Consider the following 7,966-nt stretch of genomic DNA (forward strand, 5'->3'; position numbering starts at 1 on the left):
CTAGGAATATAAGAGAAATAGAAATCATGATTTCCTTAAAAACATGAATATGTATATTTATCCCTTTCCACATGCAAAGCATAGCATCTCTTTCTGTTACTACTAGTTTTTGGTCAAGTCATATCTCTGAAACTCTCTTTTCACGTATAAAATGAAGAATTCAATGATACACAATCTCTCTGGTGTTTGTTAGTTCTAAAATTCTAAGTTCTTCTCAAATTATATGTGAATTTCTTTTAATGAGCTAGGTATCATTTTACAATCAAAATAAATTAGATCATTTAATGGTTATCATGTTTGCAAACATGCTCCATAATTAGAAACACTACACGAATAATTAACATTTTAAAAAATCATAAGTCTCAAACATAAATTGAGTCCCCACAGGGTGCAAGGATCAACAGGTAATTAAACTTTAACAATTCATGATGTTTATTTTTTTAATAAAGGCTTCTTAACACTGATAGCTTTAAATGTGTTTGCAATGTTGGTTGGTATTTATTATGTCAGTTCTCTTTTCTAACAATATCATAAAATGTTTATTAATTTCATTTAAGTTTTTAATCCTGTCACTTTAGAAATGTTAAATTCATCCACTACATGAAAACAATGTACATTAGAGAATAATGACTTTCTGGTAGTTCCATACAAGGGTGCTAAAATACATAAAGCTCTTGCCTTGTTTTGACTCTTTCTCCTTTCCATTCGTATACAAATATTTCCCAATGTTTTGCAGTTCATATTAAGAAATAACCATTATTTTTTTTGAAGTTCCTTTATTAGTTTCTTCTTAAAGTTCGGATGTTTTTCTAGAGTTCTCTATGCTTATTTTCTCCTTCAAATGTATTTGTCCTGTTAACAGTGCTTTTGGACAACTTTACGTAAGAGCAAAGTTAAGAAGACAGTGGTCTTAGACTCCATCACAGAATTTCCTTTTCCCAAATCCTTATGAAACAAACAAAAAACTAGTAAAAGCCAGTAAACAATTGACCAAAACCAACCAAACAAAAAGTTTTAATAATAAATAAGACAAAAGATATAACAATGAAATCATGTTCAAAATTATCAAGTTCAAAACTAAGTTCAAAAGCTAAGGAATGTAAGATATCTGGGAATATGGAGGATGAGAGAGACAGTGGGATCACAACTTTCCCAGAAAAAAAAATAGCTAGAGGACAGACAGACTGTATGGAGGGCTGCCCTGGGGCTCAAGACACCAGGGGAAGGTAAGAGGACACTCAGAAGAGAGAGCAGAGACGAAAAGGAGTCTCAATTGGCTAAAAAAGTCCATGAGTAAATCTGCAAAGTTAGCAATGTTGACCCATTCCCACCTTTGGAGCAAATAGCAGTCCATGGACTGCAGAGGTTGTGGACTGCAGTGAGTACAGACTGAGGGAGCAACACAGTCTACAGTCTATTCAGTACCGCAGATAATGGTCCGTGAACTTGGTCTGTTGCATTGAAGGGGTCCCACACTTCCAGGTTGGGTGGGGCCACTAGGTTATTTGCATTGAAAGCCAATAGGGAGCTAAAGATAATTCGCCTTCTCAAACAACCTCCCTACTGCCCCAGGCTATTTGCTGAAGAGGTAGAGGGATGGAGGGTGCTGCTGACCAGGGGAGAAAAAATAACTTCTGAGAAAGTGTGTTTGTGAAGCTTGGCCAGTACTGATGACAGATATTGCTTCTGCACTGCCTGCCTGCCCTAGGAGTTATACTGAATGCATTTTTCCTAGAACCTGGGGTCTGAGCTGAGAGGGCTTTCAAAGATCACCATCTGCTGACTGGATGAGAAAACTGCATGAAAAGGGAAAAAGTATATATATATAATGTGTGTGTGTATATATATATATATATATATAATGAATCAGAGAGGTGGTATGAGTGGAGGAGAAGCTTGTGTTGAGATGGCTTCCCTCACAATGTATAGAACACAGAGGTACAACATGGTACCTGTTTGTATCATATATATATATACTGTCTATACCATGCCTGAATTTTAGGATATTTCTAGAGGATTTTCTTAACATTCAATTAACAGCACATTAAGATGTCATGTTTATCTCTGAACTATGTGATATATAAAAATACTGTATGGGGGAAGCAGACTTGGTCCAATGGATAGGGCATCCGCCTACCACATGGGAGGTCTGCGGTTCAAACCCCGGGCATCCTTGACCCATCTGTAGCTGACCCATGCGCAGCACTGATGCGCGCAAGGAGTGCTGTGCCATGCAGGGCTGTCCCCCATGTAGGGGAGCCCCATGCGCAAGGAGTGTGCCCCGTAAGGAGAGCCACCCAGCATGAAAGAAAGTGCAGCTTGCTCAAGAATGGTGCCACACACACGGAGAGCTGACACAACAGAATGATGCAACCAAAAGAAACACAGATTCCCAGTTCCACTGATAAGCACAGAAGCGGTCACAGAAGAACACAGTAAATGAACACAGAGAGCAGGCAACTGGGGGGGCAGGGGGTGAAGAAATAAGTAAAATTAAATAAATAAGTCTTAAATTTAAAAAAGCAATAGAGAAATTCAATAAAACCAAAAGCTGGCACTTTGAGAAAATCAATAAAATTGACAAACCCTGAGCAAGATTAACAAATTTAAAAAGTGGTAAGATGCAAACAAATAAAATCAGAAATGAAAAGGGGAACATTACACCTGGCCCCACATAAATAAAAAGGAGCACAAGAATTAGAGTCTGTAAACAAGAATCCAGCTCTGCAGGAAGCACTAAAGGGAGTTCTGCAGACAAAAAAAAAAAGAAGAAGAAAAAGAGATAAACGTGGAAGAGAGTGTAGAAGTGAAGACTAACAGAAAGGGTAAACATAAAGGTAAAAAGAAGGCCAAAATAAGATATGACATATGAAAGCCAAAGGATAAAATGGCTGAAGTAAGTAATGCCTTTACAGTGATAACGTTGAATGTTAATGATTAAACTTCCCAGTCAAAAGGCATAGGCTGACAGAACAGATAAGAAAGCATGAGCCATTCATGTTTTCATACTGTCTACAGGAGACTCACCTTATATCCAAGGATGCAAATACACTAAAAGTGAATTGTTGATGCTATAAGAAATACAGGAACACAACAAACCAATCACAAGTAAAAAGAATGAATCCGTCATTAAAAATCTTCCAATAAAGTAAACCCCAGGACCAGATGGATTAAGAGGTAAATTCCACCAAATATTTTAGGAAGAATTAATATTGAATTACCCAATACACTTTATGAAGCCAACATCACCTAAAACCAAAGCCTGATAAAGATGTACAAGAAAAGAAAATTATGGACCAATTTCTCTAAAGAACATAAATCCAAAAATTCTCAACACAATACTTTCAAATAGAGTCCACCAGCATTTAAAAAGAGTTGCACTTAGTGAGCAAGTGGGTTTTATTCCTTGTGTGCAAGGATGGCTCAATGTAATACACCACATTAACTAATCAAAGGAAAAACATCACATGATCATGACTGATGAGAAAAAGCATTGACAACATCCAGCATCCTTTCTTGATAAACATACTTCAAAAGAAAGGTATAGAAGGAAAGTTAATAATAATAAAGGGCATATATATGAAGATCCCACAGCCAACATCATACTCAGTGACAAAAGGTTGAAAGCTTTCTCTCTAAGATCAGGAACAAGACAAGGATGCCCACCATCACCACTGTCATTCAACATTGTGCTAGAAGTTCTAGCTGGAGCAATTTGGCAAGAAAAATAAATAAAAGGCATCCAAATTGTACAAGAGGAAATAAGTGGGAGGGTTGCATGACAATATCAGCATGCAAAAATTGGTAGCATTTCTATACACTAGTAATGAGCAAGTTGAGGAGGAAATCAAGAGAAATATTCCATTTCAATAGAAAGAAAAAGACTCAAATGCATGGAATTAATTTAAACGATTGTAAAGGATCTGTATTCAGAAAACAACAAAACACTGCTAAAAGAAATCAAATTACACCTAAACAAATGGAAAGATGTCCTGTACTCCTGGATTGTAAGACTAAACATCATGAAAATATCAATTATTCCCCAATTGATTCATACATTCAAAGCAATACCAACCAAAATTCCAACAGCCTGCTTTACAGAAATTGAAAAGCCAATCACCAAATTTATTTTGAAGGGAAAGGGGTCATAAATAGCCAAGGACATCCTAAAAAATAAGAGCAGAGTTGGAGGAAGCATTCTTCCTGACCTGGAAGTGTATTACAAAGCTACAGTGGTCAAAACATAGTGGAATTAGCATAAAAATAGACACATTGATCAATGGAATCAAACTGAGAGTTCAGAAATCGACTTTCACATCTATGGTCAAGTCTCCATTTCTGGGACAGAAGAGTCTCTTCAAAAAATGGTACTGGCAGAACCAGATATCAATAACTCCCCATACAAGAATCAACTCAAAATGAATCAAAGACCTAAATATAAAACTACCAGAAGATAATGTAGGGAAACATCTACAAAAACTTATAATAGGTAGGGGTCTCTTAAATCTTACACCCAAAGCATGAGTAACAAAGGAAAAAAAAATAAAAGTAACTTCCTGAAAATGAAACACTTCTGCACCTCAAACGACTTTGTGAAGAAGGTAAAAAGGCAGCCTACTCCATGGGAGAAAATATTTGGAAATCACACACCTGACAAGGGTCTAATACCCATAATACATAAAGAAATCATACAACTCAGAAAAGACAAACGACCAGATCAAAAAATGGCCAAAAGCCTTGAATAGACATTTTTCTAAAGAAGAAATACAATTGGTGAAAAAACACAGGAAAAATGTTCAACATCACTGGCTATTAGGAAAATGCAAATCAAAGCTACAATGAATATTATTTCACACATATTAGAAAGGCTACTATTAAAACAGAAAACACAAGTGTTGGAGAGGATGTAGAGAGAGAGGAACAGTTACTCACTGTTGGTGGGAATGTAGCATGTACAACCACTGTGGAGGACTGTTTGGTGGTTCCTAAGGAAGTTAAATATAAATCTACCAAGCGACCCAGCAATACTTCTGTTAGTAATACCCAGAAGAACTGAGAGCAGGGACATGAAGACATGTGCATGCCAATGTTCGTAGCAACATTATTCACAATTGCCAAAAGAAACTACCCAGGTACCCATCAGCCTGTAAATGGATAAACTGTGGAGTCTACACGTGGTGGAATATTATTCAGCTGTAAGAAGAACTGAAGTCATGAAGCATAGGACAACACGGATGGAACTGGAAGACATTATGTTGAGTGAAGCAAGCCAGACACAAAAGGACAAAAATTTCACTACTGTGAACTAAATATAATGAGCAAACTCTTGGAGTTAATTGCTAGAATGGAATTCATCAGAGAATAGAATATGTTTACAGAATGGAAAGTTGAGGTTTAATCTGTGCAGAATTGGTAAGGAATTGTTCGTAAATGTTTGAAAATGAATAGAAATGGTGAAAGCACATCAGAGGATTTGTAAAGAGTAGTGCTAAGATATACGTATGATAGACTTTTTGTGTGTGTAATGAAAATGCTCTAATAGTAACTGAAGTAGTGAATGTGCAACTCTGTGATTATACCAAATGCCATTGATTGTACAACTTATAAGTTATATGGTTTATAAACAAAAAATAAAACGGTGGGTTGGGGGAAAAATACACCAAATTTAAGATATGGACTATAGTTAGTAGTAATATTTTGATGATGTTCTTTCAAAATTTATTACAAATGTTTCACAACAATGCAAGGTATTCATGGTGAGGTGATATATGGGAACCCTGTATGCTGTAATGCATGTTTTTTTTTTTAAAGATTTATTTATTTATTTATTTCTCTCCCCTTCTCCCCCCCCCCCCCCACCCCGGTTGTCTGTTCTCTGTGTCTATTTGCCCCGTCTTCTTTGTCCGCTTCTGTTGGTGTCAATGACATGGGAATCTGTGTTTCCTTTTTGTTGCATCATCTTGTTGTGTCAGCTCTCCATGTGTGGAGCACCATTCCTGGGCAGGCTGAACTTTCTTTTGCGCTGGGTGGCTGTCCTTACGGGGTGCACTACTTGCGCATGGGGCTCCCCTACGCAGGGGACACCCCTGTGTGGCACGGCACTCCTTGCGCGCATCAGCACTGCACATGGGCCAGCTCCACAAGGGTCAAGGAGGCCCAGGTTTTGAACCGTGGACCTCCCATGTGGTAGATGATGCCCTAACCACTGGGCCAAGTCTGCCGCCTATAATGCATGTTTGTTTTTAAGTTCACAACTTTTATTACATGCTTATTGTGTATGTGTGTTCTTGTATGAATGATATACTTCCAAAAATTTTTTTAAATAAAAGAAAGCTAAATAATGATACAGGATTGATTTCATTAACTCAGTAGCAAAAAGCAGGCAGGACTTAGAATTAGTTCTTCTAACTTCCCACTTCCCCTAGAAGCCTTTGCAGTAATATTATAAATTCATAGGAATTCATATTAATATCTCCAAACGTATAGAGGAGTAAACTAGTGGGCACACTTCTCTTTTTGCTAGTGTTACTAGAGGAGTAGTCGAAAATACCACAGCCTAAAAAAAGTTACAACTCAGTAAATTGTTCTCCCATCAATTTAAAGAATCCAGGCCTACACAGACGATTGGGAAAATGGTCTAAAGGCTACCTATCGGACTGGGGAAATGAAGAAGTCCAAGATATTCTTTTATGTGCTGAGGGTATATCACTAAACTAATTGAAATGACCTCTACTAAAGGGCATTTAACAAAAACATGGTGTCTGACAAAGACTGCACATGGGCTGCAGTTAGAACTGTTGGACTTCGAGGATAAAAATAGAATTCTTTAGGTAACCAGAACAAAAACATATCACCTAAAAAGCAGGAAAAATTAGGTTGATCTCTGACTTCTCCACAGTAATAATCAAAGCCTGAAGACTAAGGAGTGCTGTCTACAAAGTGCTTAGGGAAAGAAAAGGCGAATCAAGAATATTATTCACTCATAATGTTATTCTAGTACAAACATGAAAGAACATGGGAAATACAGCAACATGAATTCTACCTTATAAAAGAAAGAAAGAAACCCTTAACAATGATATCTAGACAGAGATGAGCCAAAATAACTCAGCACTCTAAGATAAACTTACTCTGGTTTGCATCGAATCCATCCCTATAAAGAAAGAGAAAGATAAAATAATTTGCTACCTGTGGTTGTTAGGTGCCCTGCAGTTTGTTAAGGACTTTCTCTATTTAATCCTTTGAAAACTTTATAAAGTGGATACTACTATTTCCTTGATTTTATAGATGAGGAAGATGAAAATGTAAAATGATCAAAATAACAGGTTTAAAGGCACAAGAGGAGGAGGAACTTCTGATTTGAACCCGGAAGTGGCACACGACGCTCAGCTTCTTGGACAACCAACTGCCTGCCTCAGGGTCGCCCCCGCAAGCATGGGCATTCCACTTACAGAACAGACAGTGGCCATCACATTAATATAATCTGGACCAGGGTTATTTAGGAAGGCAGTTTTGCCTTTGATTTGTAGCATCTGTCTTTGACTTAATTTAGGTCATTTAAGGAATTACTGGTTTATTTACAATTCTATCATTGGCCTTTCCATCATATCTCTTAATCATGGCTGTTACACATTTCCTTTTCTGTCTTGTCATCTTTTGGATCAATATTATATTTATTGTTTTTATTCTCTTTTACTGCTAACCCTCCAGATTATGACAAGAATCCAGAATATTCTTAGAGCATAATATAAATTAGAACAGTTACATTCTTCAGATATGTGTAATATACATACAGAAAGGGCAAAAATCATAAGTATATAACGTGATAAAATTTTATAAAATGAATTCATCCATACAATCATCACTTAAAACAAGAGAACACTATTAAGATCCTAGAAATTCTCTTTGTGCCATCTATCAGTCATTATCCTCTCCAAGGAATACCACTACTATTGAGTTCTAAAATAAA

The sequence above is a fragment of the Dasypus novemcinctus genome, chromosome 1 (genome assembly GCF_030445035.2).
Source record: "Dasypus novemcinctus isolate mDasNov1 chromosome 1, mDasNov1.1.hap2, whole genome shotgun sequence".
Lineage (NCBI taxonomy): Eukaryota > Metazoa > Chordata > Mammalia > Cingulata > Dasypodidae > Dasypus > Dasypus novemcinctus.